A 16,261-nucleotide genomic window follows, 5' to 3' on the forward strand; every position below is an offset into this window, starting at 1 on the left:
AACTCGAAGAGCCCCTAAATCTTCCTTTCCAGAATTGTCCCCTGGAGGCACGCGATCTGGTGTAGTAGAAGGTTGAAGTTTGGTCCTGGTAGCCACCTCTGCCGCTTTGGAAATTGTCTCATGGGAAGCTTGTTGATAGCCTCGGCCAAACGCTCGACCCCGGAAGCGCCCGGTCCTTCCAAAGAGTGGCCTGAGAACTTTGTTAATAGAACCTTGTGCCTCATCTAAGTTGGAATAAGTTGTGACAAATTTGGACAACTCCTTTAAGAAAGCAGTTCTGAATAAGAGACCCTGTGCCGCAATGCCTGACTCTGAAGTGTCTAGGTCTGCCAGTTTGAGGTCTAATTTCATTAATATGGATTGGCTGCATTTACTAGATACAGCGCAATTGGTATTACCAAAATGGCACACGGCCCGCTGGGCCCAGCCGACCAGGACCTCAGCATCTATAGGTAAGTTTGACTCTTTGGAGCGATAGGCCATTTCTAGTATCTTTGTCAGCAGGCCTGTCATATCCAGAAGATTATCCAGGCATGATTTCCATGCCCTATACTGGCCCTTCTTGAGATTTTCTGTATACTTCTTGAGGTACGTCACCATGGTGGGGTCCACCTCAGGGGTGTCCACTACCTTGTCTGGAAACCCGAGCCTAGGACACTCACAATGGAGACAAGCCCATACCTCCTTAACAAAATCTTGTCTTATGTGAGCCTTGACATAGTCTACTACTTCTGGAGGGGGGACCCATGCAGTAGATCTAGGATGCATAATGTCACCCGCCTCAAAAGTCCGGACCTTGGGCTGCTTGCTAGGGGCCATGTGGTGAGACTTAGCTTTGCACTTGTGTGGTCCTTGGTTGTCTTCCTGAGAAGAAGTCCGAGGGGATACAGAATCTGAGTCATCTGATATGGTGTCTGCACGAGAGCCAAGTGGGATACTATAGGTATGCTCACTAGCCAGAGAGGCGGCCATTCATTCAAATGCCTCTGAATGGGGCTCTTTATTTTGTTTGCTCTTGGGTTTGCCCTCACTTTCATCAATAATACCTGACGGGGGAGGTAGTCTGTCCTGGTGCTGGGTGAAGCCATAGAGGTGTTGCTTCAGAGGAGCAATAGCCTTTGCAAGGGCCCCATTGACCGGCTGGCTTACACCTGCCTCTATGGTGTGGAATAAATTCTGTTCAAAGGAACTGGACTGTCCTTCCCTTATAATAGTAACTCACCTCGCCTTGTTGGTATTCGTCAAACATTATGCAACTTCACAGATTCACGTAGAAGAATCTGAAACAAATGGCCCAGCAGGAGGCAATAAGTGTGTATTAGAGCCCCAGGAGAGGTATCAAGGGGGAGCAAGTGGTCACTAAAGTAGTGAATCACACCCTAGCACAGGTCAAGAAGTGGAGTGAAGTCTTTAGAAAGTGGAGGGAGGACCTGTGGAAAGTGCCCTGGGCAATGAATCTGATATAATTTTACTGCCCTGAGGAACTCAGTCGAACCAGGGTGTCAACGGAAGCAATATTGCCTCAGGAGCGCTCAACAGTTCCTCCAAAACGCTTCTCTGGTGGGGAAAGACCTGCGAAGAGAAGCTCGTTGGGCATGCATGCCGTATATTAATGGAGGCAATAGAAAGAGGACTGTGTGGCCGAAGGCCGTGTAGTCCTTGCTCCCCAATACTCCCGTTCCACAAAAATAAGCTAAAGCTCCAGGCCGCTTCACTTGGAGGGTGTCAACCGCTCCAACAATCTTTAACGCAATAGAAGAAAAAACACACACTATAAGTTTGCGTTATCGGATCAGCAGCTAGATGTAATTAGTGCGACTGTCCGAAGTTAGCGAGTAGACGCACACACACAGATTTGCAATAAATACATCATCATATCAGTATCATGGAAGGCAATATTGTAAAACACAGGAAAAGAGATGTACTTAATTGGCTGCAGAGCAGCAAAGAAAGAGGAAGTGTTTTGAAGTCGTAAGGTTTTATAGGGAGATACTCTATGGTTGGTCATGTGACTATGATGGTTTTACTGGGAAGTGTAGTGTTTAAAATACTTTCACTTTGTTGGCTGCTGAGAAATAAAGCATAGAAAGAGAAGCATAATCTGAGCCTCCGATCCTGACATAGAATGAGGAAATTAGGGAGCTTGATAACAAATAAGTCTCCCAAGATGGCCAGCAGAGAAAAAAGAGCCCAGATGTAGCACAAATATCACCCAAAAGTAGCCCAAGTATAGCCCAATGACAAATGTGCAAAACACTTAATTGTTTTGTCTTTTTGCAGTTTTATATAGTGCAGACTTAACCCAAAGGTATTAGAATGGCTTACATGAGCATCACTTACATTACACAAGGATGCATTCATTTTGGTTTTAGACGTTGGGAGATTACGTGATTTGCCCAGAATCACAGGCTGTTGAGCTGACACCAAAACTCAAACCTGGTTCCCCACTTGCAAAGTCTGCATCTCTGGCCGTAACACCACATCCTCTCCCCTAAATGTAACATATAATCAAGTGATCAACTGGATAACAAAACATAAAAATAGCAAATCATTTAAAGTGCTTTGTGGCTATTTGGTAACTCAGAAAATATGTCCTCATTCTAGTTTTTAGAGCACTAACCATCATTTCTATGGGAATAAGACCCTCTCATTGTTATAATTTCTAAAGTAAAATGGTTCAGGTACGACAATTTTGATTACATCAAGATGATATCAGGCGTGCCACACTTTTGTAACAACTATAGAATGTTAGCAATCTAGTTGTTCATTAGACTACTGTGGGGAGGCAGAGGTCAAGGGCACGACTTAGATAATTGAGGGCAGGAAGAAGGGTGCATAGGCAACAGGTTGCACACTCTGGGCAGGTTAGAGGGGCAGTGGCAGCCCAACGGACCATGGAGGGCAGGGGAAAACGTGGCAGGGCAACAAATTAACCATGCAGGACAGTCAAGAGAGGCTGTGGCACTCGAACAGACGATCGAGGGCAGAAGGAAGAGGCAGTGGCAGTACAACCATACATGCCAACAGACCCTGATGTTTTTAAGACAAAAAGGGCATTATTTTATCTGTCTCCTGCCTAAAATCTCATGTTTTTCAATGTGACTCAATGGGGGGAAATCAATTTACCAGTTTGTTTTTTTAATCTTCCTCTTACCAAGTTCAAAATGTTGGCAAGTACGGTACATTGGATCACGGAGGGCAGGAGGAATGGAGTTGGGACATGGACTTGGATAACAGAGGGCAGGAGGGAGATGGGCAGGGGCACCAAACTTCCCTTAAAGGGCAGGTGTCAGGGGGTGCAGAAGCACAACACATCACACAGGTCCAGCGGGACAGCAGTGTAGCACAACGGATCATCAGGGAGCAGAGGGGAAAGAGGCATGAGCAGCAAATTGACCATGCCTGCCAGACAGGAGGGACAGTTGCAGCATAATGGGCCAGGAAGGGCAGGAGGGAGGGTGCAAGGGCACTATAATGGAGCCGACAAGGCAGGAGGGAGGGGATAGGGGCCTGCACATGGAAAACCGATGGTAGGCAGCAAGGGAGCAGGGCAGGAGCAGCAAGCAGACTATGGAGGGCAGGCGGGATGGGCACTGGAAGCACATCACACCATGGAAGGCAACAGTGAAGCTATAATGGCATACACACAGACAACAGAAGGAAGGTGGTGTTAGAGTGTGTTTTTCAAAAGCAATATTAACATGAAACGCTTGCAATATATTGTGTAATGAAGCCGCATAGAAATGTGTTAACTTAGAAAATAATGCACGCGTTTGAAATGTGCCCACGGGGAGTGGCTACCAATGTATACGAAGACTAATGAAAGTTATTAATGCTGAATTAATTATGTACTAATGCTTTGAATTTGTATTAGCATATCATAATTAGAGTCATGTATTAGGAGTTTGCTCATTAATCATTAGGCCTTAACTTAGCGAGGGTCTGGGCCTAGCTGCCTGGTCTTGTATTAAACTGTATTTTTCTAAACGTGTAATGTGCTGTTTTCCTGAAGGACAAGAAGCTGTACTTTTCCAGAAGTTGGATGTGTGTAGCCGTAGTAAATTCTGTCTCTTGAGAACTGACTTGCTCAAGGAGACATTCTTGCTGAATGCAACAGTGTAATTTGTAACAGGTGCAAGGCTGTCTGGAGTACTAGAAAACAATGGGGACACTGACTGGAGCGTAAAGTGTAACTTTTCTTACCTGACATTTCATTCATTCCAGTCAATAACATGGACCAATCAGCGACATGAGAACTGTGGTTTGTGGGAAATTCTGGCAAAGTGCGTGGAGAATTATTGGACAGAGATAACGATGCACCAATTATTATCCAATGAGTAATTAAGGGCAGATTAGACAGTTTAGATTTAACCGCACGACCCAAGAAGAAATTAGGCCATTCTTTTGAGACTTTTGTCATTTATTCTTCCTGATACTTTAAATCATCCTCTACCCGTTTCTTACTTATACTTACTTCTCCTCCATATGAGGGAAGAGTCCTATTCCTTATCTATTCTATATTGAGACTTTGCCCCGTCCTATCTCTGCTGATGGCGAATTGACTGATGTCCTGAGGACGAAGACTGATGCTGTTTGCTGGTCTGTCGGATTGGTAACTATCTGATGCAAAATTGTAATTGTCTGTTTGCCTTTTCTTTCTAGGTACCAACTGCTCTTTTGATAGAGGCCATAGTTAGATGGTTTCCAAATTTGTGTCTGCAAAAATGTTTTGCATGAAGCCCAACATGCTAATGCTAATTTGAGGTTAGTTAAGGCATTCACAATTATCTGGTGCAAATAGACAAATGACTGATTTCTTTCTTTTTTGAATCATGTACTACTGAGACTTTGCCAAGTTAGTTACTTCATATTAATGATGTGTCTAAATGCTGAATGACTATTCTCTATGCATTGATTAAATTGTGTTCTAATTGCTAATTAGATGAGTTTCTAATGAGATTGATTGCTAATGAGATTAACAGAGATGATATTAGATTGTAACAAATAGGGAAAAAAATATCCTAACACTTAACTAGTTTGTTGTGGTTATTCGTGACTGAAAGGTCATGGTGTGTTCAACTATTGAGTCTTATTAAACGTTATTGATTAACTTGTTGATTAGTTACTGTGAATATTGATTGGGCTATTGATCTATTGATTTGTGATGCCAAAAGGACCCCTCGTACTGGGAAGTCCCCGAACGTGGTCCAAAGGTTCGTCGACCTAAGCATGTCTCCTTGTAAGTTTACTTATTAAGACTCTGACGCGCTATCAGTGGGAAGGGGTCAGGGGCAGCAAGCTGACCACACAGGGCAGGTGGGAGGGGCTGTGAAAGCACAGAAGACCATGCAAGCGGGAGCGTTAGTGGCAGCACAACAACCATGATCGGTAAGAGGAAGGGGGCAGGGGCATCCACAAATGACCATGGAGGACGTAATGAAGATTTAGGGGCTGGACATAGGCAAGAGAGGGCAGGGGAAGGGGCTTCACAATAGAGCATGCTGGGAAGGCAGGAGGAGCAGTTGCAGCACAACAGAACATGGAGGGCAGAAGGGAGTGGCAGTAAAATGGACCATGGAGGACAGGAGGGAGGGGTTAAGTGCATGAAACTCGGACAGGCAGGGTGGAGGTGCCAGGGATAGGCGGCACCCATCTGACCATGCAAGGTAGGTGGGAGGGGCAGTGGCAGCTCAATGGAACACTCAGAGTAGGAGGGGCACTGCAGGTCCTTGGATCATGGTGGGCAAAAAGGAGTGAGCAGGGGCATGCACACAGACATCAGAGGGCGGGGGAAGAAGGGTAGGGGCAGCAAGCTAAGCACAGAGGCTAAGTAGGAGGGCACTGATGGGGAGGGGGCTGTTGCATGGACTCGGACAACAGAGGATAGGGAGGAGGTGGATGGGACAGCTAGATAATTGTTCCGAGCAGAAGGGAAGGGCAGTGTCAGACACTGAACATACTGGACTGTGATGAGGGAGCAGGGGCATGGGCTTGGACAATGGATGAGAAGGAGGAGGGGGGCAGGAGCTGCAATCTTGGGGGAGGGAAGCAGCACAATGCCAGGTCAGGCCGTACAGAGAACCCACCATTTACCACCTCCTGTTAAAGGTATCTTACTTAATGTTAAAAAAAACCTAGAAATTCACTGAAAAAAACAAATGTTACAGGGTCGTTATAGTTAGGAAATAGAATTTAAAAAACCTTTGAAATTCACTAAAAAAACAAAGGTCACATGGGCGCTATAGTTAGGTTCAGATTGTACACGCAGAAAACCAGAGAAATTAAGCTGTTATAGTTATCTCAGGTAACTATAACTCGTGCCCTCGCCATGCACTGCTAATTATCACAGATATTACGTCACTTGTGGCATCTTCTTTGACATCATTGATAATATCACTGTAACAGTTGCAGTAAAGTTATTGATGAGAAAACTGTGCAAGGCCGGGGCATGAGTTAGTTACTTGAGATAATCATAACTATATCTGCTGAATTTCTATAGTTTTATGTGTGTAAATTCAGAACCTAACTATAACGTCCCTGTAACCCTTTCAAGGGAATATATAAATATAACTGAGTCCACTTCACAATGATTTTGGTTCAATTGAATAATACTTTGTGAATCAAACCTAAAACATGTAAAGAAACGTGCTATAAAAATTAAGATATAATACACGGAACACAGTAATAACCTGCTAAATGCAGGGCCTTTATTTTCTTATAGAAATAATTTCTAACATCCGAAGTCACTTGTAATAAGAAAAAATTCACTAGTCGCCTGTAACAATTTATTATAGTTGACTAGTGACATCACAATATCCTCCAGTTCAGTACTGGCGCAGAACCCTGTTCTGCTTTGATTGTATTACTGAAAGGCTGGCAGTAGCTGCGTTTATTTTCATTTCCCAGACGAGCAATGGGAACTTAAATTGTTACAGAAAAAAAGAACACTGTCTCGTTGATAGGCTGCTTTGAAATGACACTGTCTCATGTGAATGAGGCACCTTGGAAAACCGTAGTGTTATTTCCAAAAATGTTTAGTTTTCTTTTAGCACTCTAAATTTCAAGTCCCAAATTCCCAGTGCTTAATTTGTAAATAAAGAGGTGCCGGTGCCCAAAGCCCTCCTCTTAAACACGCGGCTGCTGCAATTAAACTTGTGAACACAGAATACTGAGCCAGCGTAATCCTGAAGCCATCGCGGGCCTCTTCAATCCATATAAAGCCACTCCCTGCCCCCCTCAGCTCACTCTTGCAGCTGTTTTCTCCCTTTGTGATGCTTTTTTGTTTTTCCCTTCATCCGTCTTTGCCATAAGTGTCTTTTGGTCGCAGCAAATGCTTGGGGCAGAAGAATAAGCCCCGGCCCTCAAAAATAAGTGCCGGTGCTCAGCACCGGAAACAACAAGCACAAATTAAGCACTACAAATTCCCACCACATGGAAGGACAGTGGCGTTAGGGGTTTCAAAATCTATTGTAGAGGACCAGTGGTATAAACCAGTCAGTGTTCGTTGTGTATCCAGTGTGTCAAATGGGCAAGAAATAGCCCCAACATCATTTTGTTTTCCTTCTCCAAGACAGGTATCCAGAAACTTGAGATGGGTTTCCCATTTTGATGGGAAATACTTAATTTCACATCTTTGCACACATTTGAGTTGAGATGTTAGAGAATTTGTCCCTCTGCACGTGGTCCTGATTTGTTTCTGGAAGTTCTCTCCAGATCCGCCTAAGGTTTACAAAGGCCTCGTGGCACTAAGCACCGGTTTGAGACAGTGAACCCAAAGCACTGCGGCTCCTCCACCTGCACCCCACTGGCATTATGTGAGTCAGATGTGTATTCGGTAACAGTGATGTGCGATTCACAGAAATTGTTTGTTGAACCCAGACCCTCTTTCCGCATGAATAGGCACAATCAAGAACACTAGGAAACTAAGGACATATTTGCAAGATTTATTAAAACTAAAATCCCATTCTAATGAACACAATATGAATAGTAACTATTATAAAATGAAACAAGATAGTGGTGATGATATTTGTCAAAAGGCAGAAGAAGAGAAAATAATATTTCATTATTTTAGGATTTCTCTACATAGATAGCTCTAGCATCTCGCTTTACTTGTTATCTAAGCTGATCTGATAAGTAGAAATGCATCTACTAAAGTCTCATAGACTGTCAACACCCGCATACCTTTTCGGAACAACAGGAGCAGTGTTCCAGAAACAGATATCCACTGATGTCCTGGTCTCTGCATCTTGGTGACTACATTGTCCTTGAACAGGCAGATAAACGTGTTGAGGGGACTCAATGTTCCTGCGAAACAGTGCTTACTATTTAAAAACAACAATTGAAAATTCAAGATATTAATTTTTGTGAAGCCTTGTTCATTATGAAAAATAATAACTAGAAAAGCAATTCAAACTATGTTAAAATGAACGTGAATATATTTCAACAGGCTGAATTATGGTGTTGTAATGTAACAAATATATTACTAATAAGAATTGTGCATTTATATTTGAAGCATACACCTAAATACATGAGCATGTGTAATCCAAAAGGGATACCTAAAATAGAAACTATATGAATATTATATTCCAGTGTGATTTTAGAAATTACATTTTGAAAGCTAAGCTTACCCAGTGGGATAGCTATCAATCGTGCAGCCGGTGTGGTGACACCTGGGCCCAGGGGGCCTGGTGCCCACTGCACACCAAGTTTTTTCATATCCAATCAAGGCTAAGAGGTTAAGAAGTAATTTAATTTAGTATAGGTTCTTGAAATAGAAGCCCAAAGGTCACTTCCTGATGGAGAACTAGCATTATTGCATGGGCTAATCATCCCTCCGCACTTCAAAATACTTCCTCAACTAGCCCAAGCCACTGGTTTCTTGCTTGGATATATCAGTGATTCATCATGAAATCAGTGCCTTAAATCTGCCATATTTCTTACTCAGGGCAGGACTGGGACCCAAAATAGGCCGGGGCACCAAAATAAAAGTGCCTCCCATTAGCGAACCATATAACAAACGAGTTAGAGCTATTAGGACTATTACCGTTGTAAATTCCTAACTGGACTTTTCTTGCCACAAAAATTGAAAATGAAAAGTAAAACAGTTGACATAAGCAAGAAAATTCAAAGCGCCACGGCCGCCATGAGCATGAGGATGAAGGAGAGACAGAAAAGGAAAAAGAAGTTTGCTTGCAGTCAAACATATCCGCAAACGTGCAATTATCCATGCACAGGGTCGATGGCCAAGGTGGTAACAAAACTGCCCCAAGGAGGGACCAACATGAAGCATTTACCAATGATAACAAAGTATTTTTGAAAGGCAAGCCCATTAACCAGTGATAGTGATGGGCCTGCGGTGGGCGTGGTTTAAAGCCCTCAAATAGAATAAAACACGTCAGAGCGCTTGCGCACTTGACCTAAAATGAGGCCCACATCTGCAAATCAGGACAGTTTTGAACTTGTAAAGACATGCTGTAAGGAAATGCCTCCTTGGCATGGTTACCCCCTGACTTTTTGCCTTTGCTGATGCCAAGTTATGATTTGAAAGTGTGCTGAGGACTGCTAACCAGGCCCCAGCACCAGTGTTCTTTCCCTAACCTGTACCTTTGTTTCCACAATTGGCACACCCTGGCATCCAGGTAAGTCCCTTGTAACTGGTACCCCTGGTACCAAGGGCCCTGATGCCAGGGAAGGTCTCTAAGGGCTGCAGCATGTCTTATGCCAACCTGGAGACCCCTCACTCAGCACAGACACACTGCTTGCCAGCTTGTGTGTGCTGGTGGGGATAAAATGACTAAGTCGACATGGCACTCCCCTCAGGGTGCCATGCCAACCTCACACTGCCTATGGCATAGATAAGTCACCCCTCTAGTAGGCCTTACAGCCCTAAGGCAGGGTGCACTATACCATAGGTGAGGGCATAAGTGCATGAGCACTATGCCCCTACAGTGTCTAAGCAAAACCTTAGACATTGTAAGTGCAGGGTAGCCATAAGAGTATATGGTCTGGGAGTCTGTCATGCACGAACTCCACAGCACCATAATGGCTACACTGAAAACTGGGAAGTTTGGTATCAAACTTCTCACCACAATAAATGCACACTGATGCCAGTGTACATTTTATTGTGAAATACACCCCAGAGGGCATCTTAGAGATGCCCCCTGAAACCATACCCGACTACCAGTGTGGGCTGACTAGTTTTAGCAGCCTGCCACACACCAGACATGTTGCTGGCCACATGGGGAAAGTGCCTTTGTCACTCCGTGGCTAGTAACAAAGCCTGTACTGGGTGGAGGTGCTTCTCACCTCCCCCTGCAGGAACTGTAACACCTGGCGGTGAGCCTCAAAGGCTCACCCCCTTTGTTACAGCACCCCAGGGCACTCCAGCTAGTGGAGTTGCCCGCCCTCTCCGGCCACGGCCCCACTTTTGGCGGCAAGGCCGGAGGAGATAATGAGAAAAACAAGGAGGAGTCACGGGCCAGTCAGGACAGCCCCTAAGGTGTCCTGAGCTGAGGTGACTCTGACTTTTAGAAATCCTCTATCTTGCAGATGGAGGATTCCCCCAATAGGATTAGGGATGTGCCCCCCTCCCCTCAGGGAGGAGGCACAAAGAGGGTGTAGCCACCCTCAGGGCTAGTAGCCATTGGCTACTAACCCCCCAGACCTAAACACACCTCTAAATCGAGTATTTAGGGGCTCCCAGAACCTAGCAAGATAGATTCCTGCAACCTAAGATGAAGAAGGACTGCTGAGCTGAAAAACCTGCAGAGAAGACGGAGACACCAACTGCCTTGGCCCCAGCTCTACCGGCCTGTCTCCCCACTTCAAAAGAACTGCTACAGCAACGCGTTCCACAGGGTCCAGCGACCTCTGAAGCCTCAGAGGACTACCCTGCATCTAAAAAGGACCAAGAACTCCCGAGGACAGCGGCTCTGCTCCAAAGAAGAAACATCTTTGCAACAAAGAAACAACTTTGAAAGAATACACGTTTCCCGCCGGAGGCGTGAGACTTTGCACTCTGCACCCGACGCCCCCGGCTCGACTTGTGGAGAACCAACACTACAGGGAGGACTCCCCGGCAACTACGAGCCCGTGAGTAGCCAGAGTTGACCCCCCTGACCCTCCACAGCGACGCCTGCAGAGGGAATCCAGAGGCTCCCACTGACCGCGACTGCCTGCTTCTAAGAACCCGATGCCTGGTAAGGACACTGCACCCGCAGCCCCCAGGACCTGAAGGATCCGACCTCCAGTGCAGGAGCGACCCCCAGGTGGCCCTCTCCCTTGCCCAGGTGGTGGCTACCCCGAGGAGCCCCCCCTTGCCTGCCTGCATCACTGAAGAGACCCCTGGGTCTCCCATTGAACTCCATTGCAAACCCGACGCCTGTTTGCACACTGCACCCTGCCGACCCCGTGCCGCTGAGGGTGTACTTTTTGTGCTGACTTGTGTCCCCCCCGGTGCCCATCAAAACCCCCCTGGTCTGCCCTCCGAAGACGCGGGTACTTACCTGCTGGCAGACTGGAACCGGGGCACCCCCTTCTCCATTGAAGCCTTTGCGTTTTGGGCACCACTTTGACCTCTGCACCTGACCGGCCCTGAGCTGCTGGTGTGGTAACTTTGGGGTTGCCCTGAAACCCCAATGGTGGGCTACCTTGGACCCAACTTTGAACCCTGTAGGTGGTTTACTTACCTGCAAAACTAACAAACACTTACCTCCCCCAGGAACTGTTGAAAATTGCACTGTGTCCAGTTTTAAAATAGCTTATTGCCATTTGAGTGAAAACTGTATATGCTATTTTGCTAATTCAAAGTTCCTAAAGTTCCTAAGTGAAATACCTTTCATTTAAAGTATTGTTTGTAAATATTGAACCTGTGATTCTTAAAATAAACTAAGAAAATATATTTTTCTATATAAAAACCTATTGGCCTGGAATTGTCTTTGAGTGTGTGTTCCTCATTTATTGCCTGTGTGTGTACAACAAATGCTTAACACTACCCTCTGGTAAGCCTACTGCTCGACCACACTACCACAAAATAGAGCATTAGAATTATCTCTTTTTGCCACTGTCTTACCTCTAAGGGGAACCCTTGGACTCTGTGCATGCTATTTCTTACTTTGAAATAGTACATACAGAGCCAACTTCCTACACATGCTCTATGGGTATTTTGCAAGGCATGGAGACTGCGTGCACTTGTGTTTGTTCCAGGCTATATTTGTAGTAATATCAGGAAGATTAACAGTAAAACCTGTCACACCAGACAAGGCCAACAAACTGCTAAAAAAAGCAGCCCACACACTGAAGACCAGCCCATTGAGCAATGCCTGATTACCCTATAGGCCAGTCCGACACTGTTCTTACTGGATAATGATGTAAATTCCACATTTATACTTAGAATTCCCATTTAACACATCCCATGCATCCGTAAAGAATTGATTCCAACTCTACTGCGGTGTACTCGTTCTGTCATGATTTACATCTGGGAGAAAGCAGATTATTGACAAGCCTTTAGACTGAAATGTTGATTCGTTTCCCCAGTGCTTCAACATACCCTAAATTCATTTTTTCTCCAGCTGTGCCATTTTCTTTCTCTTTTGTCAACCCTGACATATAAAAACTATGATCTGTAGTAATTTCTGGTTTGTGGTAAAGATCTAATATTCATTTTTGCTGAGCCCATTTTTATCACTTAACATGTCCCATTGATGTGGTGTGTGTACCTAGAGACTTTGCACAGTTACTTATGATACCTTGTTGTTCTGTACCATAAAGCAAAATGCACAGGCACTGAAATTCAACATAGTTTAAGAAACCCACCTGGAAGGCTATAGGATACAGGAGCCAAAGACCTTTATATAGGTACTTGCTACCTCCCACAGCATCCATGCCTGTAGACCTTACTGAGGAAAACAAAGAACTCATTCAGAGAATGTATAACTCACTCAAGGGTATTTTACAAAGATATCAATAACTCATCAGTCAAAGTAGTTATGTCAATTACTCGTAAAATGAGAGAGTCAAGAGAACAACACATAAGAGGTCCAAACAAGCTTATAACTAGAATTGGCAAAGTCTATAGTTCTTGCCTTGACTAGAGTGCAAAGGGATTTTTGTTTTTGTAAACCTATGCAATATGCAAAACCATATGGAAAAACATAAAACAATATTAAATTCAATGAATGGCCCAGCAACACAGGAACACCAGCCCCTGATTCTGCAAAATGGCATGACTCAGTGCATGACAGCCAATGGATGATGAGGGCTGACCTAAAGTCCCTGTATATAATGCATTTCTTTTACTATGCTTTATTTGAAAAACATCCAACAAAATGAAATTGGAGCAAATAGCTCTGTGTTTTAGTGGAATTCAATGAGAATACCCATTTACATGGAAGTAAATGGAAGACAATGATATCCAGTTGAGAAAGGACACAAAAAACAGAAAATTTAAGAGTTTTTTCCATGCATACTTTTAGCATGAGCTGGGCCAAAGTTAGGCTGAGCAACTGTGTCACATCATCGAATAGAGGTGGGAACTTCAGCTCATTGGCTAATAGGATCTTAGATACTGGCCTCATTACAATTGAAACAAGCATTTGCAATGCAACGGGTCGCGCGTTTGCTCATGTTAGAGCTGATAGCGTTGTAAACTCCTAACCCGACTTTTCACCTATCGGGCAAAAGTGCATTTATATATGTAACCCGAAAAAGTGCAATTAACTATGTAAGGCGCTCGACTTCTGTCAAGCGAGATCGGGCTCGTAAATTAGAGAAAAAGAAGTCCACGAGCCCGATGGAAAACAGCGAGCCTCGCATGTTTTCTGTACTTGGTCGATGCGCTCGAGGAGGGCTAGCCACCGGAAAAGGCATGACTTATGCGTGCCTTCCACTAATGAAAGCAAGCAGATTTTATTAGGCAAGCCCACGAACCAATGAAAAACACTGACGTGAAGTTGACAGGGCTCCGAGCCCTTTTCTGAACACTAAAGAGTCTCGCTGCGATACGCATGCGCGAGCGCATGCAACGCAGGCTCGACCCTAAAAAGGATCACTGTGAACAGAAAACCCAGCTGAAGTTACCAGAAGCAATACACACCTGTGGTGAGATCATATGTGAGCCTGAAGGCTCAATCCCTGTGTGAGTAAGGGCAAAGCAGTAACTTCATTTAGTATGGTGTCTTGAAACAGAAGCCCAGATGTCACTTCCTGATGGAGCACTGGCATTATTGCATGGGCTAATCATTCCTCTGCACTTTCAGTACTTGCTGGAGAGGCCCAAGCCACTGGTTCCTTGCTTGGATACATCAGTGATTTCTCATGAAATCAGTGCCTTAAATATGCAGTCTTTCTTACTGGATAGCGATGTTAACTCCACGTTTATACTTGGCATCCCTATTTCACAAGTTTCATGACTCTATAAAGAATTGATGCCAGTTCTACTGCAATGACTCATTCTATCATGATTTATATCTGAAATAAAGCAAATCATTGACCAGCCTTTTGATTGAAATGCTCTAGGTTGACTGATTTGCAGCCTGCCAATAGATTGCTTTTATAAACTGAGCCAATCAACTCTCTCTGCAGGAAGTATATTAGACATTCTTCATTATGTTACACTTTTCAACCTGTTTTAACATTGTCACTTTCATTTTCTTTGTTTCCTCTCTTTTTCCATGTTTTAATTTTTTAAGGTTATGTTAAGTTATGTTGATTTGTAAAACGCATTATCACCTAGAAGGGTATCCTGGCACTTTGCAGGTGTATCTCCAGCCCCACCTGAGCCCAGTAGTGCTATTTGGAAACCCAGGTCTTTAGCTTCTTGCAGAATTTAGAAAGTGAGGGGGAGGCTCAGATGTGTAGCAGCAGGTTGTTCCACGCTTTAGGAGTGATGTAGAAGAAGGCTCACCCACAGGCGCTGGTTCTCTGTATGTGTGAGATGTGTGCCAGCAGGAGTCCAGCCGAGCACAGGTGGTTTGTGGAAGCAGGTGCGGATACTGAGGCATGCCAAGCCAGTGCTATGTAGTGTCTTAAAAGTGTGGGTAAGGAGTTTATATTGTGCTGGATTGTATATGGGTAGCTCGTGGAGCTCCTTGAGGTGTTGTGTGATGTGAGTGATGTGGGACCAGCTGGGGAGCTTGAGAGTGACTATAGCTGTGAAGTAAATTCTAAATAGTTTGCAGCCTTTTGATGAGTTGTTTGTTGGTTCCAACATTGAGGCTGTTCCTGTATTCCAGTTTGCTATTAATGAGGGTGTGCATGATGGTTTTCTGGGTGCTACTTGGTAGCTATTTGAAAATATTCTTCTGCATCTTCAGTGTGTTGAAGCATGAGGCATGGATGGCATTGACTTGGGCGATCATGTCGAATTTGCTGTCAATGACGATCTTGAGATTTTTGACTTGGGTGCTGGTGGTGCGTGTTGATCCTAGCTCTGTGGGCCTCCAGGAGGAGTCCCACGGGGAGGTGGTCAGCTTCAGACAGCTGGTCTTCATTCAGTCAGTTATTTTGGTTATACAGGCCACAAACTTGTCATTTTTTGCATCCTTTCAGGAGTCTTGATCACCTTTTGAGTGTCCATGGAGGGTATCTCCACAAACTGTGTTAGTGGAAGTCCTTTCTGGCTATTTTCCTATTCTCTATAATGACATTTCCCATTCTTCTTTTTGTAATTAGTCCTCACTTTTCAATCAGATCTGTGCACTGACTTCGATTTAAATATTGTGAAAATTATTTCATTGAGTCTCTTTAGAGTTAAAGAATTTGGAGCTTTTGTCAACAGCACTTCTTTATTTATTTTTATTTTCGTTTAGCTAGTTAAGTTGCATCTCGAATGTGCCTTCCCTTCAGTCGTCCCTTATGGTGCAATGTTGTTACTACAACGCGACAGCTCTCTGCTGCTAGTTCCCATAATATATCTTCTGTGTCACACAGATACATTTGTTTTTACAGGTAGAGTTCATACAATATGTTGTTTCATTTTGAATAAATGGCAGGGAAATTTCTGATTTTTGTCTGCTTCTTGACGTCTACTAAAAGAAATATGTAGGTTGTGTCTATATGTCAACTTGCCTTTTCCACCAACACAAGTGAATGCAAATAGTGAGAACTTGTCAACCAGGTGGTAAAATGATTTATGATATGACTGTGAAAAGAAAAATGTTTAAAGTTAACACCTGTTTGCACCACCCAGGGCAGACTTTGAGAATGTATATGTTTTGTTGGTTGTATAGAAAGCACTACTTGTCACAACAAATCTAGAGTGGCT

This window comes from Pleurodeles waltl, chromosome 1_2, assembly GCF_031143425.1.
Source record: "Pleurodeles waltl isolate 20211129_DDA chromosome 1_2, aPleWal1.hap1.20221129, whole genome shotgun sequence".
NCBI lineage: Eukaryota > Metazoa > Chordata > Amphibia > Caudata > Salamandridae > Pleurodeles > Pleurodeles waltl.